This window comes from Entelurus aequoreus, linkage group LG07 (assembly GCF_033978785.1).
Source record: "Entelurus aequoreus isolate RoL-2023_Sb linkage group LG07, RoL_Eaeq_v1.1, whole genome shotgun sequence".
NCBI classification, from domain to species: domain Eukaryota; kingdom Metazoa; phylum Chordata; class Actinopteri; order Syngnathiformes; family Syngnathidae; genus Entelurus; species Entelurus aequoreus.
This window is the reverse complement of record NC_084737.1, coordinates 10,465,054-10,485,883: the sequence shown is the minus strand read 5'-3', so window position 1 is coordinate 10,485,883 and position 20,830 is coordinate 10,465,054. Positions and strand designations below refer to the sequence as shown.

Genomic DNA, 20,830 nt, shown 5'->3' with positions numbered 1-20,830 from the left:
GCTATTAAGTCGTCTGTTTTCATCGCAAAATTCCACAGTATTCTGGACATCTGTGTTGGTGAATCTTTTGCAATTTGTTTAATGAACAATGGAGACAGCAAAGAAGAAAGCTGTAGGTGGGAAGCAGTGTATTAGCGGCCGGCTGCAGCAACACAGACACGTAGAGAACTGGGACAACAGAGACTCTTACCAGGAGGACTTTGAGTTGGATACGCGCTACCGTGAGTACGCAGCTGCGGCTTCCAAACATTTGATCGCTTGCCCGTACGTGTGTGCCGCTATGTGCATGTCACGTACGTGACTTTGGGGAAATATATGTGCTGTATGAACTTTGCGGAAGTGAACGGTACTTTGGGCTGTGGGATTGAGTGTGTTGTGCGGGTGTTTGATTCGTATTGGTGGGTTATATGGACGGGAGGGGGGAGGTGTTTGTTATGTGGCATATTAAATATAAGCCTGGTTGTGTTGTGGCTAATAGAGTATATATATGTCTTGTGTTTATTTACTGTTTTAGTCATTCCCAGCTGAATGTCAGGTCCCACCCGCCTTTCAAAGCATCTTCCCTATCTGAATCGCTTCCACTGCCCTCTAATCCTTCACTCTCACTTTCCTCATCCACAAATGTTTCATCCTCGCTCAAATTAATGGGGTAATCGTCGCTTTCTCTGTCCGAATCGCTCTCGCTGCTGGTAGCCATGATTGTAAACAATGTGCAGATGTGAGGCGCTCCAAAACCTGTGACGTCACGCTACTTCCGGTACAGGCAAGGCTTTTTTATCAGCGACCAAAAGTTGCGAACTTTATCGTCGATGTTCTCTACTAAATCCTTTCAGCAAAAATATGGCAATATCGCGAAATGATCAAGTATGACACATAGAATGGACCTGCTATCCCCGTTTAAATAAGAACATCTCATTTCAGTAGGCCTTTAATCTGCATAGGAATATTGGCATTTTGGTAATAAAGGTTTCATGATAGGCTGCTCACTCGTTAGGTACACCTAGCTTGGTAAAATACAATTTTGGTTAAAAATCCATAGAAAACCACTCAAATATAAATAAATGAAAACTTCTTTCTCCAAGAAAGACAATGCATTACATCAGTGTTTTTCAACCACTGTGCCGTGGCACACTAGTGTGCCGTGAGATACAGTCTGGTGTGCCATAGGAGATTATGTAGTTTCACCTATTTTGGTTAAAAATATTTTTTGCAAACCAGTAATTATAATCCGCAAATAATGTGTTGTTGTTAAGTGTCGGTGCAGTCTAGAGATCGGCAGAGTAACCATGTAATACTCTTTCATATCAGTAGGTGGCAGCAGGTAGCTAATTGCTTTGTAGATGTCAGGAACATGGTTTGTCGTCATCACAATATGCAGACGACAGCGGGAGGCAGTGTGCAGGTAAATCGAACGTTTAAACCAAAAATAACACAAGGCGAGAGCCCCTAAGAAAAGGCATTGAAGCTTAGGGATGGCTATTCAAAACGAAACTAAATCTCAACTGGCTACAAAGTAAACAAAAACAGAATGCTGGACGACAGCAAAGACTTACAGCGTGTGGAGCAGACAGCGTCCACAAAGTACATCCGTACATGACATGACAATCAACAATGTTCACACAAAGAAGGATAAAAAAAAAACTTAAAATAGTCTTGATTGCTAAAACAAAGCAGGTGCGGGGAATAGCGCTCAAAGGAAGACATGAAACTGCTACAGGAAAATACCAACAGAAGAGGAGCACAGCACCAGAACTAAAACACTACGCACGGGAAAACAGCAAAAAACTCAAAATACCGTATTTCCTTGAATTGGCGCAGGGAATATAGTATTCGCACATCTAGAATTACTGCCGGGTCAAGCTCGTTTCTCAAAATAATTAACGCATGCTTGGCCTTATCGCCGGTTCATTATGGACGCTGGATCAAATTCGTTTCGCAAAATATTAATTTTATTATCCCATGTCTATAATTTTCGCCGGGTCAAACTCGTTTCGCAAAATATTTAGCATATGGCTAGAACTTCCACCGGGTCAAATTCGTTACGTCACGAGTGACGCTTTATCTGTCCTCATTTTCAAAATGGAGGAAGCTGCTCCTTCAGTAGTTTGCAATCGCACAAAGGAAAAAAGATAAAGAGCTACCGGTATTCAGTAGGATTTAAGGTCCAAGCTATTGAATACCGGTACAGTATGCTAAAAAGAACAGTAAGCAGCTATGTTTTATTAATATACCGTAGCTGCGTGTGTCAAATACTGTATGAGTCATGAAATGACTCCCGCCTCCTGGTGGTAGAGGGCGCTGCCGCGCTAGTGATCCTTCTTGCGACTTCCGGTACTGCAGAAGAAGTGAACACACGCAGCAAGACATTTTTTTTTTCCTCTGCCTGAACTTTTAACAAGGAGGATTACATACCGCTATCTAAAATAAAACCGTTTTCTAAACTGGACTTTTAATCGAAGCTGGAGGTAATAATTAAAGGAATATCTCCATCGAGACAGAGAGACTTTTAAAACGGAAGAAACAAAATAAGGAAGACTTCTATAAACAAGTTATCGATGCTTTCGGTCAGAAGGAGCTGCAAATGGACTCCATTTATAAGTACAGGTAAGACCATAATAAAGTTTTTTTTTATTAAATGTGCTTTTCATGATGGTATATGCTTACATCACACTCAAAGCGCACGCCTAAATTTACCGCATTCTTTTTGGTAAACGCCGGAGTGAGAAGAGGTTTTAAAATAATTACCGCATGCACGGCCATCCCGCCGGTTTCCGGTAAACGCCGGAGTGACAGGAGGTTTTAAATTAATTAGCGCCCCTGCGGCTATTCAAGGAAATACGGTAAGTCAGGGCGTGATGTGACAGGTCGTGACAGTACACCTACTTTGAGACAAGAGCTATAGTGATGCATGCTTGGTTATGGTTTAAATTAATATCCAACAATTGCGACAATGACTTTTTATTGTCAATATTGGCTGCTGAGTTTAATGTTTTTAACATTCTCTGCTCACGGTGTGGCTCGGGATTTTTTCAATGAATAAAATGTGCCTTGGCTCAAAAAAGGTTGAAAAATACTGCATTACATGATGCTCAAAAGTTAGATACACCTAGCTTGGTAAATTATCCTTGGAACAAGAAAATTCCCGCGGAAATTTTGATGGGCCTGCTATCTGTGCCCTGGACCTCTGGCCGGGGGTCGCCGGAAGCCGCCGTACTTTGAAGATGGTGCCGAGTGTCCGAATCCGTGAGTTTTAGGAGCAACTGTACAAAATGAGCAACAGAGCTAGCCTTCCTTCCGACGGCCATCCGGCCAAAACCAAAAAAAGGACACAACATTTTTTTTAGCCAAGGTAAAAGGAGACAAGTGTGTGAACAAAATGAGACGTTAAACACCAAGCTACGTGAAAGTATGGCTGAGCTACAAGAGGAGGCAATCTTGACTTTTTGGCGTTTGTATCGAAGCAATCGTCCATTAAAAAGGGTATGTACCAATTAAATCGGTCCATTGTTTTTGTTTTTTTTATTTGTGAATAGCGTTGCCATGGTAAAACGAATTGTTCCCAACTTAAAGTACCATTATCGGGGTGAGCGAGACCTTTCCGACTGTGTAACATATGTGGGGGTTTGTTGGCTGGTTCATCTCGTATTAATCGTAAGAGAAACGTAAAAGTTGAAGTATGAGCAATAATAATACGCAATGCAGCAGGCCCATAATTAATAATTTTGGCTGCAACCAACAACTAATTTGATAATCGATTAATCTGTCGATTATTACTTCGATTAATAATCGGATAAAGGAGACACACTACATTTCTATCCTTTCCAGTATTTTATTGAAAAAAACAGCATACTGGCACCATACTTATTTTGATTATTGTTTCTCAGCTATTTGTAAATGTTGCCGTTTATAAATAAAGGTTTATAAAAAAATACAATAAAAAAAAGTAGCCTCTGCGCATGCGCATAGCATAAATCCAACGAATCGATGACTAAATTAATTGCCAACTATTTTTATAATCGATTTTAATCGATTTAATCGATTAGTTGTTGCAGCCCTATTAATAATACACAGAAAACTAGTCAAATGTAAAAAAAATAAACTTCTTTCTCCAAGAAAGACAATGTATGCTATTTTGCTTACCATTTAGGAACACTTAGCTTGATCAAATATATATTGTTTTAATTTGGAGAAGAGTAGAAACATGTTGCTGACAAAGCAAGCATGTTTTATGGAGACAAATCACGATATGCTACCCACTCGTTAGGTACACCTTGCTTGGTGACGTAGAAGAAAACTAGTCAATAAAAATAGCCTTCTGTCTCCAAGAAAGACAGTGCATGATATGTTGCTCACTAGTTAGGTACGCCAAGCTTGGTAAAATAAATAGTTTTATTTGGAGAAGAGCAGGAACATTTTGCTAACAAAGTAAGTTTGTTTCATTAAGACAGTGCATGATATGCTGCCCACTAGTTAGGTACATGTATTTTGGTAAAACAGATATTGTTTTAATCTTTATAAGAGTAGTAGCATTTTGCAGACAAAGTAAGTTTGTTTAACTAAGACTAATTAGGTACATCTAGGCTGGTAAAAATATAATTAAAAAAAATAATTCACAGATAACTACTCAAATGTTAAATAGCCTTCTTTCTCTAACAAAGACATTGTATGATATGCTGCTCACTAGTTAGGGACACCTACCTTGGCAAAAAATAGATTGTTTTAATCTGCATAAGAGTAACAGCATTTTGCTGTCCAAGTACAGTATTTTTCAGACTATAGGGCGCATTTAAAATCCTTTCATTTTCTCCAAAATCGACAGTGCGCCTAATAACTCGGTGCGCCTAATGTACGGCATAATTCTGGTTGTGCTTACTGACCTAGAAGCAATTTTATTTGGTACATGGTGTAATAAGTGTGACCAGTAGATGGCAGCCATACATAAGAGATACATGTAGACTGCAATGTGATGGCAGTAAAACACCAAAACTTTAAATGTTCCATTGAGAATATAGAACATTACACACGGCGCTCAAAGATCTGTCAAAATGTTTTTAGTACGACTTCGGGAAGCTTGATGGATTGTCGGCGCATTAAACATACGAGTATTATTATGGTGTGTGTATAAGGACCACAAAATGGCACCTATTAGCAGAAAGGAACCACCATTACATGTTATGTAGACCACAAGGAAGTGTTTTAAATTTAGAAAAAAATCATAATATGACCCCTTTAATGCGCCTTATGATCCGGTGCGCCTTTTGTATGAAAAAAGACCTGAATAGACCCGCTCATCGGCAGTGCGCCTTATAATCCTGGGCGCCCTATGGTCCAAAAACATACAGTAAATTTGTTTAATTAAGACAGTGCATGATATGCTACTCACTAATTAGGTTCATCTAGCCTGGTAAAAATACAATTTTAATAAATAATCCACAGATAACTACTCAACTCAAATGTAAAATAGCCATTGCATGATATGCTGCTCACTAGTTAGGGACACCTACCTTGGCAAAAATAGATTTTGTTTTAATCTGCATAAGAGTAACAGCATTGTGCAGTCAAAGTAAGTGCCTTTAATGAAGACCGTGCATGATATGCTGCTTGCTGTGTCATCGTCTCCTCTGAAGCAAACACCAACAATGGTGACACTGAAAGTGGGACAAAGTATTCAGCAGACTACAAAAGAGACATAGCGCTTTGGAATATCAGCACACATCTTTTGTGTGCTCACTGTTGAACGAGCAGACGTGTTGGATGTGTGCTCTGTATTAGCTAGAAAAAACATTGTGTGTGCGCACACATCATCTTCGAAAAAACACCCATCAGCTGATGATTCCAAAGCCATATGAAAAAAATAATTGACAAATATGTTTAACATTAATCAGGACCAAAAACTGATTACAATTCATATTTTTTTTATATTTAAGTTCACTTCATGACATCAAACGCCTTTCATCTTAGTTTAGTTATTTATTTTTAACTTAATTTGTGTTAACTAATTATAATTAAATTAGTTAACCAATTTAGATTTTAAACATGTATTTCTAATTAAATTTTGGTTCAACGTAATCTCAAACCCTATTATTATTTTCACAAGTACAGTACATTTTTAATAATGATTTTGAGTGCATGAGAGAGTGGAAAGTAGAACAAGGCTCTCTTTGACACTGACCACTCATCATACTTCAAATGCACATACTGCCATCTTGTGGACTTCATAAATACCTACATCAGGAGGTTGCTTACAGCCACAGCTGTGTGTCAATGGTTTCTTTTACCTCATTAGAGACCCCAGCGGTTGGCAGCTTCAGTAGCCCACGCACCTGCCGATGAGCACCAACACAACCAATGCTCAGTCAGCATTAACAGTGCTGACGAGGGTTGTCCCGATACCGGTACTAAAATGTATTGATACTTTTCTAAATAAAAGGGTACCACAAAAAATGCCATTGTTGGCTTTATTTTAACACAACATCTGGTGTACATTAAACATATATGTTTATTATTGCAAGTTTGGCCTTAAATAAAATAGTAAACATACTAGACAACTTTTCTTTAGTAGTAAGTAAACCAAGAAAGGCTCCTAATTAGTCTGCTGACATATGCAGTAACATATTGTGTCATTTATCATTCTATTATTTGTCAAAATGATTAAGAAACAGCGGGTAAAATGGATTATTAATCTACTTGTTCATTTGCGGTTAATATCTGCTTATTTTCTGTTTTAACATGTTCTATCTACACTTCTATTCAAATGTAGGGCTGCAACAACTAATCGATTAAATCGATTAAAATCGATTACCAAAATAGTTGGCGATTAATTTAGTCATCGATTCGTTGGAACTATGCTATGCGCATGCGCGGAGGCTTTTTAAATTTTTTTTATTTACACTGCAGACTCCGGCTGGACGTTTTAAAGCACCTCTTCCTGAGGGCGTTTCAGTGTTATAACTTCACATTTATCTTTAGTTTTTAGACCAAAATGTGCCCATTCTCCCTTTTCTGTCTACACGCAGTGTCTGCTTGTATATACTCTGTGATTGTGCGCTGCCGGACATGCTCCTATGTTTGTAAAACCAGCAATGTCACGACGCGCCGTCATGCCAGTTAAAAAAAAGGGTGGAGCGGGTGAGGAACCGGTACTTTTTAAAGGCGGCATGGTACCGAATATGATTCATTAGTATCGCGGTACTATACCAGTACCGGTATATCGTACCATAAAGATGGATTATGGCAGCACAGGAGGATGCTGTCCATGTGATTATGTGGTTCTGTATTTGCATGTGTTTCTCCGCAGTTACGTGTATTTCCATGGAGTTGTGCACAATCATGTGACGTGAGCGTTACGTAAGGTGTCGTGCTGCGAAGTCAAAGTCTGAGCTGACAACAAAATGTTGTAGAGGAAAAATGCCTCCAGGGGACGTGTCAGCATCTTCATATTCATCTTCATACGCACACGGAAGCACAAAGCGACTTGAACGCAGCATGTCATCATCTTCCTAGCCGTGTCTCCATGACGCTAACCCTCAATCGTAGCTATGCATTTGTGAAGGGTCATTAGCGCTTGGACTATAATTGTCCGAACAGCCTCCAAGCAAGACTCTTTAGTACAAACCTTCCTTGGATGTGTTCAACAAAGAAGTACAGAGTGGCAAAAGAGCAGGATTCTATTTTGCAAGAGTTACTATAAATAGTAACCTCTTGATACTAAAGCACAGCAGCTGTGACTGATTATAGACAATACAGTACACTCGAGCTGTGCAGAAAATAAACCTTTCACTATTTACATACTGTACATTGGTAGTTATACATGTGCCTGCTTGCATATGCAATGGCCATGTTGTAATATATGTTCATATGTGGATTAATTGGCCTTACATGATTTCTCATGGAATCATGGCTTTGGTTTTCGTGTGATTCGTGTTAGTTGTCCGTTCCAAAAGGTCAGACTAACAAAATCCGAGCTGGTACCACTGTATAGTAGGGGTGTAACGGTACGTGTATTTGTATTGAACCGTTTCGGTACGGGGGTTCCGGTTCGGTTCGGAGGTGTACCGAACGAGTTTCCACACGGACATATTAAGTAGCGTAACTCACGTTGTGTAAACAATGCACACCGAGGCACAACACACGGCATGCCAGCAGCTAACGGGCTACGATAGACTGACCATACGTCCTCTTTTCACCGGACGTGTCCTCTTTTGCGGAGCTGTCAGGGTGGAGCTTCTTAAATGCCTCAAATGTCCGGCATTTTGAGTTAGGGTTGCGTGTATTTTTCAATGTACGTTCAGGGTTAAGAAGGGGTTAAAAACAAAACAAATTGTGCGTGCAGCAGCATTGGTGAGGGAGGGGCAGAGACAGAGAGAGCGAGAGAGTTATGATAAACGCGCATGCGTCGCCAGGCTCTGCTTTTTATCCATAGATTTATCAGATTTAATTTTTTATTATCTATAGCAGGGGTGTCAAAAGTGTGCCCCGTAGGCCATTTGCGGCCCACAGCTAATGTTTTAAAGGCCCACGGCACATTCTAAAAATACTATTAAAATAAACAAAAACATAACAAAAGTGAAATAAAAAAGCTTAAAGGTTAAATGTAATTTAGAAAAAGTTGCAATGTTGACTAATAAAAGAAAGCTGTTTTTTTTCTTTCAAACTGTCATTGCTCAAAACATAATATTGAATCAAAATCAATGTTATTATAAATTATTGACCTATCCAAGGTTCCGATTACTTCACATCAAATATTCCACTAAGAAAAAAAATGTTGGTGGAAGATTTTGAAAATTTGGTAAATAAATAACCCAAAAATGTATATTTTGTTGTTTTCTTACTGTACCGAAAATTAACCGTGACCTCTAAACCGAGGTACGTACCGAACCGAAATGTTTGTGTACCGTTACACCCCTACTGTATAGACACATATATAACCAACAAACTAAAACAAAAATATGTAAGGAGCAAGGAGGTCATTGATGTCATGCTATATACAACCATTAAGTCATTATTGCACTACTCCCAGGCACATTTGCATGATTTCTAGGGATTGCTACTGTAGGATATGATTTCTTTATTTGGCATCCACATGTACTTTGAGGATATTGGGTTTTTTTACGTTTCTTTAAGATCTCGTTTTCAGCACACTGAATGCCATCGTACAATAGATAGATAGATAGATAGATAGTACTTTAGAGCTGCAGCTATTTTAGTAATTGATTAATCTTTAAATAAGTTTGTTCGATTAATTAAGTAATCAGGTAAAACACACTTTGTAGCTTTTTACCATGAATTGATTAACGTGGACCCAGACTTACACAAGTTGAAAAACTTATTCGGGTGTTACCATTTAGTGCTCAATTGTACAAAATATGTACTGTACTATTTAATAAAAGTTTCAATCAAAATGCTTAAATGCGTGTTTTAGAGGAAATACCGTATTTTCCACACCCTAAGCCGCACCTAAAAACCACAATTTTTCTCAAAAGCTGACAGCGCGGCTAATAACCCGGTGCGCCTTATATATGGATTAATATTAATATTTATTTTCATAAAGTTTAGGTCTCGCAACTACGGTAAACAGCCGCCATCTTTTTTCCCCGTAGAAGAGGAAGCGCTTCTTCTTCTACGGTAAGCAACCGCCCCCATAGAAGAGGAAGCGCTTCTTCTTCTACTGTAAGCAACCGCCAAGGTGAGCACCCGCCCCCGTAGAAGAAGAAGCGCGCGGATATTACGTTTCATTTCATTTGTGTGTTTCTGTAAAGACCACAAAATGTCTCCTACTAAGAGACACGCGTACAAGGTTCCACTGACTTTTGATATTCATGTGAACCGCACTGTGGATACAACGGGAACACGTACAGTGAATATTCGCACCACAGGTAATGAGAAGTCGTCTTCACCGGGGTTCTAGCTTGCCATGCTAACGGCCAGAAACTTCCACCCACGGTGATATTCAAAAGGAAGACCTTGCCAAAAGAGAACTTTCCAGCCGGCGTCATCATAAAAGCTAACTCGAAGGGATGGATGGATGAAGAAAAGATGAGCGGAGAGACCGGGTGACTTTTTTCACGCAGCTGTTGATCTACGACTGCATGCGCATCCACATCACAGATGGTGTCAATAAACAAGTGAAGCACACCGAAGAAGAATAATTTGAGGGATTTGTGGATGAGTAATAACTTCAGAAAGTGAGCTTTAAATGTTTATTTTGTGTGTTGTGTTACACTAAAATAAGAGCAACGTTGAGTTATTTATGTTGCTATTGCTCTGCACTATTTTGAGTGTTACTATTTTTGTGATTGCACAATTGCACATCACATTTTGGGAGTGAACAGAGTTGTTAGAACGCTGGTTTGTAATATATTATTAAAGTTTGACTGACCTATCTGACTGTTTTTTTGACATTCCCTTTAGCGTAGCGTAGGTGCGGCTAATAACACGGGGCGGCTAATAGGTAAACAAAGTTTTGAAATATGCCATACATTAAAAGTGCGGCTTACAACACGGGGCGCCTTATGGTGCGGAAAATACGGTAGTTAAAAATAAAGAAATATTTTTTAAGTTGTGCTAACCTTTATTCTAGCTTATTACCGTATTTTTCAGACTATAAAACGCACTTAAAATCCTTAAATTTTTTCAAAAATCGACAGTGCGCTTAATGTACGTAATAATTCTGGTTGTGCTTACCGACCTCGACGCAATTTTATTTGGTACATGGTGTAATGATAAGTGTGACCAGTAGATCGTAGTCACACATAAAAGATAAGTGCAGACTGCAATATGACGCCAGTAAATACCTAAACTTTAAATGTTCCATTGAGAATATAGAACATTACACACGGCACTCAAAATCTGTCAAAATGTTTTGGTATGAATTTGAAGCTGCACCGCTTGATGGGTTGTCGGCCCATTACGGCTACCATAGTCAGAGGTACTAGTATTACTATAGTGTGCGTATAAGGACCGCAAAATGGCACCCATTAGCAGACATTATCTGGCATTTTGTTTCACAATATTACGCAAACGCAACTTTTCTTACCTTCTGGTACCTGCTGATGTGTATTTGAGATCTGCATAAGTCCTGAAAATTTGCGCACGTCCACCACTGCAGTCCGTGCCGATAAGCTTCTTCTTTTTCCACTATCTTCTTGTTATGGGGCATTCACCCTCAGCTGTTGCCATTTCTAATATAAAGTAGTGTAAAGTTCTGACTTGTATCTCCCTATGGAAGCGCTAAAAACTACCAGTGTAGTGGGTTTATATAATTCACCCAAGGAACTTTAGTTACCGTATTTTTCGGATTATAAATCGCAGTTTTTTTCAAAGTTTGGCCGGGGGTGCGACATATACTCCGGAGCGATTTATGTGTGAAATTATTAACACATTACCGTAAAATATCAAATAATATTATTTATCTCAAATGGCAGCAATCGTCACACACACTTCAGCAATCGTCACTCACACGTCAACCAATACGAATTCGGCGGGGGAGGGTCATGGCAGAAGTGCATTGTGGGTCATGGGATGCTAACTGCTATATGCTACTGCCGTAGCTATTAAAGTGGATCACATCAACATTGGCGGTAACTTATAAAAACTGAGAAGTACTGAACAAAAATGGCACCGAAAAGGAAATCATATACTGCAGATTACAAGCTGGACGTAGTGAAATATGTAGCAGAGAATGGCAATCGAGCAGCAGAAAGAAAGGACATACCAGAGGCGACACCGGGGAGGAAGATTCCATCGGATTTAGCGATCAGGAGTGACAGATTGTTTGGTAAACGTATAGCATGTTCTATATGTTATAGTTATTTGAATGACTCTTGCCATGATCATATCATTCATCCATTTCATGTCATTTTCACACAATATGCAGTCAGTGAACACATTTCCACAATGCTTCCATTTTCTTAACAGACAAGCTAATCCTCCCAACAAAATGACGCATTGTTTTTGTATTATCTACGGATGTTAACACACACCATCCCACAACAGCAAAAACAATATTCCAAACCTTAGATACAGTAAAAAAAAAATTAAAAAAAAACTCTGCTTCAGCAATGATAGTTAAAAATATATATATATATCTCAGCTGATAATAAACAAACAATTGAATAATTGACAAATAGCTGATTTCTGTTGGGTAATTTGGGCCATACGAAGCTAATTCCAGTCTGGCTTAGACTCAGTGGCAGTGGTCAGGAGGACTTTGAGGAGGGATGTTTCTGGAAACAGAAACCGAAAAAGACAAACACTGTAATGCCTGGAAGAGGAACAGTGAGAGCAAGAAGCCCAGGGAGAAGAGCAGGCCCAAGGAGAGGGCAAAGTAGAGGTGTAAGAATGTGTGGTGATGGCATTCCAAGGGCTTCAAGAACAGTTGTCAGTAATGGATTGGTGCCGCTATCATTGACCATGTAATTAACCAGTCTTTCACTAATAGAGGCTGGTGAAAGAGAGCAGCCCAATTTGATGTGGTCAACGATTTCCTGCCGTTAACTTTGCATATGCATCCTTTAACAAACCAACAGGTAAGTATTATTAAATGTTAAAATGGTGGCTTGTATGTTTTTATGCAAATAATTGTAAAACTGACCCATAAAAGTCAATGCCGTTTTTGTAATGTCAATAGCCAGTATTTTGAAACCTGGTTGACTGCATGTACCTTGTTTAGTGAAAACAAGTGTTATTCTTTCAACAGAATAATTTCGTTTTGGTAAAGTTAGTGTGTGCAGAAAAATATGTGTTCTACTTTGAAATGAAGAGTTAATATATATTTAACATGTGTTTTTGAGAAGAAACTAATCAATTTGACCAATTGTGTTTAGGAGGTGTGAGTCTGTGTTAAGAGTTTAGAAAAAGTATCTGAAGTACAGTTAAGCACTTGAAAAAAAACTGTAGTATAAAAATTTGCTAAAATGGTAAGACTAAAATGTTAGCAGGCTAACCTTAGCATGCGAACATAAAAACAGTTAGTATACTTGCAAGATGGCACCACGTAACGGAATCCATGATTTGTAGGTTTCAAAGTAGAAAATAGCTAACCAATATGGTGACATGTATCCAGAGCCATGATTTTTAGGTTCAAACATAAAACATAGCTATAATGCTAATATGAAATGTTAGCATACTAACGTCCTGGTCGGTACAAGATGGCGCCAAGTATCCAAATCCATGAATTTTAGATTTAAACATGAAAAATAGCTAAAATGCTAGCATTAAATGTTAGCATCCTAACATAATTGTTAGGTTGCAAGATGGTGCTAAATATCCAAGTCCATGATATTTAGGTTTAAACATAAAAATAGCTTAAATGATAGCACAAAAAAATTGCATGGGAATATTTGGTACACTTGCAAGATGGCGCCAAGTAACGGAATCCATGATTTGTAGGTTTCAAAGTACAAAATAATAGCTAACCAATATGGTTTGGTTGCAAGATGGCGCCAAGTATCCAAATCCATGATTTTTAGATTTAAACAAAAAATAGCTAAAATGCTAGCATCAAATGTTAGCATCCTAACAATCGTTAGGTTGCAAGATGGTGCTAAATATCCGAGTCCATGATATTTAGGTTTATACATAAAAAATAGCTTAAATGCTAGCACAACATTGCATGGGAATATTTATAATACTCGCAAGATGACGCCAACTTCACCAAGTATCCAAATCCAGGAGTTTTAGGTTTAAACATACTAAAATGCTAGCATGTGAGCAAGCCCTTTGCTTCGCAGCAGGCCCATAATATTACAACAAGTAATATAATGTGATGCAATGATCACCTGCTTACATTAAGTACAGTGTGTGTGTTAGTCAGAGCCACCTAACAAGGAAAAGAAGACAAAGAAAAACACTCAAAGACAACAAGACTAAGGTTGTGCTGTTCTGGAAACACTCGGGTTTGTTGATGACAAGCTCGAACGCTCACCACCACACTCTGTGCCGACGTGTTCCTGACACACACTGATACGTGTGTGTGTGTGTGTGTGTGTATGGCAGTTTGAGATTGTGCAGGCGAGAAAAAAGCAGAGCTAGTGCAAAAAGACGTGAGAGAGAAGGAACAAACGCTGACCAAAGAGAGACGGAAAGTGTAATGCATGCAGAGGAGGAGGTGATAAACGCTGAAAAGGAGTATCGGTACATTCCCATGGCTTTGCTATTCCTGGTACTGGATGATAAAGAGCACCTTAAGGCTGGTGATAAGGTAGCAGAAACTAGATGGAGGCCAGGCGGACAAAGCGTGTTTGATGATGGAGTTCCTACTAAATCCTTAATGTGATCATAAGGCTGCTTCCTGTAATCAATTTTAGTCATCAATCTTACATGAACGCAGCTTCCTTCTTGATTTTACTGGAAATGCACACATTCACACATTCACTCTAGCCAACTACAAGCCTGCTTACACAGTACAGGCTCTCCCATTCACTCATTTACATACAAGAATGGACCGCCACAGATACTTTTTTTGTTTGCTTGATTGATGGACTTTAAAACCTAATGACCAACTACAGAGCCGAGCTGTCCTCCGATGGTCCACTTCACTTCACTGGCTGCAGGCGGACTGAAAGTTAGCAGACGGGCTAGCGTGTAAAGACCCAGGTTAGGCTAACCCGTACAGGCTGGCTAGTCCATGGATCATTTAGCTGGACAACAAAATGGAGCATGTACATCTTTCTGAGATCTTCCCAAACTACCCAACAGACTGGAAGCGAATGTTGTGTTTACATATTCTCAGAATAATGGCCTAACGGCGATGCATGTGCATCTGATGGCCTATTTTACATTTCAAAAAATCTTATTCATACTCCTTTATTGTAACTGCACCGCAAAGACAGGGAAAAGTCATTTGGAGGCTCTTTAAATTCATGTTAAATTGACAAAATAAATAATTTTACATTTTGAATCTGTTCAGACCCTCTATCAGGGGGGGTGTCTAAACTATGGCCAATTTGGCCTGAGAGACGGCACGGGTCGAATAAGCAATTTGGGCGGGTGCAGTGTTTTCATACAATAAACAAATAGTCAGCGGTGTGATTGCTGCCATCTGATGGCCAACGAGAGTCAGTGGCCATTAATTGTACGCCACTGTGACTAGTTGCACACCATTTCCCATATGACCCAATCCAATCAACCTTCCCTAGTAATGGTCACGCAGAAAGAAAGAAAAAATTAAACAACAACAAAAATTTTACAAACATGGTCACACAACACATCCTGCTTATTGAACTTTGTGGATATTATAAACAACTACACCCATTTAAAATTACAAGGGATGATGGGTAAAATGCAATACAGTCTCTCCACACTTATTCATGTTTGGCGCATTTTAGCGGCTTGATATTTCTGATTGATTTAAAAGCTTTAAGGAGGTAGTCGCGGAAGTAAACAAGGTAGGAGTCTAATTTTCACATACTCTTAAAAAACAAACAAACACACACACACATATATATATATATATATATATATATATATATATATATATATATATATATATATATATATATATATATATATATATATATATATATATATATATATATATATATATGTCAAGTCAAGTCAAGTCAACTTTATTTATATAGCACATTTTCAACAACTGTTTAGGTTGCACCAAAGTGCTTTACAGGTTAAAAAGCATGGAGCAAACAAAAAAAACAAACAAAAAAAAAAACAACCAACAACAAAAAAAAAAACAACAACTAAGCAAAACAAAAAACAAACAAACAAAGAACATAAACAATGAGTGTGCTAAACAAGACAATGCAAATGCAATACGGTAAAAGGGGTCGAATAAAAAGTTTAAAAAAATTTGCAGAAAAAAAAAAATATATATATATATATATATATATATATATATATATATATATATATATATATATATATATATATATATATATATATATATATATATATATATATATATATATATATAATTCATGGCTGAAGCTGCAAACCAACCAAAGAAACGAAAAGTTTTGTCTGAGGAGACAAAAAAAGAAAAAAAAAATGCTTACCCGGTTAAGACAGTTAAAGTTGAACATTGGCCGGCCTTTCACTCGTTCACTACTTCCTTAGGAAAAAACTCTCTCGCCGTTCTGGCTTTGCTTTGAACCTGCATCCTCCCCGATACATTCTTGGTAGTAGCGTCGTGTTTGTACCGCAATCCAAGATCTTTTCTTGATAGTGTCTATTTAACATCAGAGAGACGTAGTATTTGTAATCTGTTCTAATATTACAGCGGACATCATGTCAGTTTGACAATATGTGCACTAGTCCTCATGGGAAATGTGGTCTTCTTTCGGGCAAAAACACTACCCCTTTGGTCCATTGGCGCCGCCAAAATCAACCAAAACTGAAAGTTCTTAAGTGGGGTTTTAAGTTCGGAAATTGAGGTTCCACTGTATATATATCCATACTGTAAAAAAATAAAATAAAAATACCCATCAATCACAGTGCAATAAGTAGCACATAAAACATCATTGTTGATCATCACAGTTGGACAAATCTTCCACCAAAATCTCAAGTTAGTTTTTCATTTGGCCGTATCTTGCTAACTTTGGTGGTCACTGTCATTGGGTGCAGTTCGCAGCACCTCTGTTAACCCCTCGTCCTCCACTATGTTGCAGCCTGCACTTTATCGCCATCCACGTGGCAAGAACATTTGTCAGCCATAATCTTCAGTCTTCATTAGGTTTTCCTGTCAAACGCGGTGCTGCTGCAATTGGAGACAGGTTTCAGAAGGAAGGGCTCGGGTATTTAAAAGGTTTGGTCTGAGCTTCCTTTGGGTCCACAAGTACCCGTCTTTGGGTCCAGCCAGGCTGTGCATTTGGGTCCAGTTTGACCTGCTGTTCTGTCCAATCTTTCCAATAGAGAGCTGATCAGAGACTGGACACATTCCACAAAAAATGTACCCCCACCCCAGCACACTCCTCTCTTTCCTCCCGGCCAGCTTGGGCCTCACTCTGCATTCCTCCTTCACTAATACTATTCCCGCTATCCTCCTCTCTCTGCGGCTGAATTCCTCTCAGAATTACATTAGACTCCTCCTCCTCCTCCTTTCAGTGCTCTAATTACTCCTTACCCAACAATGCCTCACACAACTATTTAATCATCTTTATTCTCCCTTGCATCACTCCTATTAGGCACAACATGCAGTATGATTGTCCCCCACACATGCCTGCTACACCATTACTCATTACGTACAGCTTGTCAGCCATCATATTTTACCAGCCATCATATGTCAGTGTTTCCCACACATTCATTTATTTGTAGCGGCCCGCCACGAAAGAATTAAGGCCGCCACAAAAAAAAAAAAAAGTTTTAATTTTTTTTTGTTGTGTCCTGTCAAGCTTCTCAGGCAAATCATATAGTTGATGTAGATGCCCATATCGGCTGTTCAGATTTACTTTACAAAAGAGAAGTGTAGGATCAAGATTTTTGGAGCTCTCTGTTCAGTGGATCAGATGTTTGATGAAGCTTTGTGTCTATCTACCACCACTACTGTTTTCTGTTTATTTGTTACTGACTGTGGCAGGACACCTCTGCCTCGGTTTCACTTTATGTTGCTGGTAAATAATATGGTTGAAGTAGTAGGCTAAAGTTAAATTATTTAGTATGCACTAATTAAAGGGGCAGAGCTTTAAGAGACATTTTAGCTTTTATATTTTTATAAGATATATTTTTTGTAAGAACCACAATTAATAAATATATTTCAGTGAATAACTTATTGTTCAAATCTGTATATAAATATGTACATAAAGTGTTGTAATTATATTGTAAGATGGATGGATGGATGGATGGATGGACGTTTAAAACAAAACTGTTATTATTAATTAGTAAGTATACATTTTTTGAGCCTTTTTAGAGAAAATCATATCATTGTAGTAACTTATGCAAATTACTCGATGATGTCATGGTGACCACGCCCATCGCCACGCCCCCACCGCCACAGGTATCTTGGCAGTTTATGGGAAACACTGTACGTATAGCATGTTAGAAGCCGTCATTCGTAGTGCAGCATGTTAGCAGCCATCATACGTAGTACAGCAAAAATCTATCAAAATGTTTTAGTACGACTTTGGTGAGCTCTGAAGCCGCACCGCTTGAAGGATTGTCGGCGCATCAAGCATAGGAGTATTATTATGGTGTGTGTATAAGGTAACACATTATCTGGCGTTTTGTTTCGCAATATTATGCAAAAGCAACTTTTCTTACCTTCTAGTACCTGCTGATATGTATTTGGGATCTGCATAAATCCTGAAAAATTGTGCGCGTCCGCGCCAACGCCGTAGTTGATAAGCTTATTTTTCTCGATCTTCTTGTTATGGGACATTCATCCTCCGCTGTTGCCATTTCTAATATAAAGTAGTGTAAAGTTCTTACTTATATCTGTCGGTAAACTCGCCATGAAAGCGCTAAAACATACCGGTGTAGTGAGATTACATTATTCACCCAAAGATTTTTAGCTATAAAGTTCCGGTCGGACAGTTTTTCACAGGAAAAATTTCCGGTGTCGTTTCTGGATGAGGAGATGCTGATCCGTTATTGATTGAAGTAAAGTCTGAATGTCATTAAAACAGTTAGCTCCATCTTTTGACACTTCTTCCACTCTCGTCCTTGCACGCTATACCGCTAGGGTTGCAAAGGGGTGGAAAGTTTTCGGGAAATTTTCGGAAATTTACCACGGGAAGATAAGCTCGAAAAGTTTGGAAATTTTGACCATTGTGATTATTCAAAGTTGGACACCGTCCATCTTATTCTGTAGAATAAGATGAGAAGCTTGTAAAACACTAATGCAACGCCACACACAGATATAAATAAATAGTCAGCTAAACAATTGGAGTAGTCTTTAAAAATATTTTAGTGATGGACAAATGAATACAAATAGGCCAGATGAATAAATGAACACTCAATCAGCATGCTAAATCAAACTATAACCTACATTCTTGTATGACAACAGAATGGCTAGCAGAACAGAAGGCAGAGGAAACTACACATTTTGATTTTGTATTTGCTAGTTGAACTTTACAGATCACAAAAAAGGTAAATTCGGATCGCTAACATAGAGAAAATTAGCATCACGGCTAACAGAGAAATATTTTTGGTTCATTATGAGACTGGTGGTACATAAATCATTTAACAAGTACAGGAACAGCTAGCTAGCTTGAGTGGAAGTCTGCTGGAGTAGTCTACAGTCATACAGTAACAAGCAATAACACCTCTATTAAACTCAAATACCATAGATCAAATATATTTACCCCAGTAATATCATCAAAACTTACCTGACTGGATGAAGTTATTGGGCTCAAATACTAGTGTGGCCTGTAGTGTGTAGCATGCTGGGAATTATCTGTGCATGTGATGGAAGAATGCACTGCACATGTGATGGAGGAATGCACAGTGCTGGGTTGAAATTCAACTGATTTTGCATTAAATCAGGTTTTTTAGCTAATAATCATGCTGCAAGATCTAGCATGTTGCATTCAACGTTTATTCCCATTAATTGCCATGGAAAGTTTCTAACTTTGAATATTCCCGGAATTTTGCAACCCTATACACCGCTATAACAAAGATGACGGGGAGAAGACACAGTCGAAGGTGAGCCACGTAAATAAGACCGCCCACAAAACGGCGCATCCTGAAGCGACTGTCAGAAAGCGGCTTGAAGATGATCTGTAAAACATCATCTATGCAACATTTTGACCAAAGAACCACCATTACATGTTATGTAGACCACAAGGAAGTGTTTTCCATTTAGAAAAAAAAAATAATGACACCGTTAATGCGCCCTATATACCGGTACGCCTTTTGTATGACAAAAAACCTGACTAGACCCGCTCATCGGCAGTGCGCCTTATAATCCGGTGCGCCCTATGGTCCGGACAATACGGTAGTTATACATTGAGGCTCTCATGTTACAGGTGTATTGTCAATGTTGATTATGTGCATTTATAAGAAATAAGAAAAACTATTTTCCCTAAAATACGCATTGAGGCAAGGGCTTGGCGATATAGCGAATATACTCGATATATCGCGGGTTTGTCTATGTGCGATATAGAAAATGACTATATCGTGATATTCGAGTATACGTTCTCACGCGGTTGCTTTTAGCTGCGGGCATTACACTACAGGCTTTTCTCAGTCTTTCTTGTCTCTCCTCAGAGAGAGATAAAACAAGCGCACCTTCTTACATACGTCACATACTGTCGCACGTGCAACGTCATACGCCCTCGCCGAGCAGAGAGGTAGTGGAATGGGTAACGTTAGCTGTGGCAGGTGGTGCAAGCGGTAATACGAGAGAGAGAAGGTAACAATCTGGTAACAAATGGAGGAAGAATTAATTCCCAAGAAAAACAGCACAGGGTCCATCGTCTGGCGGTGGTTTGGCTTCAAGCGGGAAGATGTTGAACAGACAACTGTAATATGTAAAGTATGCGGGAAAAGTGTTGCTACAAAAAGTAGCAGCACTACTAATTTGTACCATTTGAAAAGTCACCCGCTAGAGAATGAAGAGTGCTTGAAACTCCACATGTCAACATCTCGGCCGGGGCCACACCCAACAAAATTCCGAAGCAACCAACACTGACCCAATTGAGCCTGGCGTCTTCCATTTCCACATACACACCGTATGAAAAAATAGTCAAAAACAGAAGGAGATAACGTCCGCAGGAACCTACCACAAAGCGAAGGACATACACTATTTGATTTCCTGTTATGCAGCCTATTTTTATTTCACAGTTATTGAAATATCTTGTGTGACATCATGCACAAAAGTGCACTTTATACGTTTTAAAATATTCTAGTGGCGTTCTGTACAAAAAGTGCACTTCAGTGT

At 38.8% G+C, this 20,830-nt stretch overlaps 1 protein-coding gene across 2 annotated transcripts in view; it reads right to left on the bottom strand.

Moving 5' to 3' along the window:
- The window catches only part of LOC133653364 (partitioning defective 6 homolog beta-like), a 53,981-nt gene that overhangs the window by 6,188 nt on the left and 26,963 nt on the right, over positions 1–20,830 (bottom strand). The window lies entirely within an intron of this gene.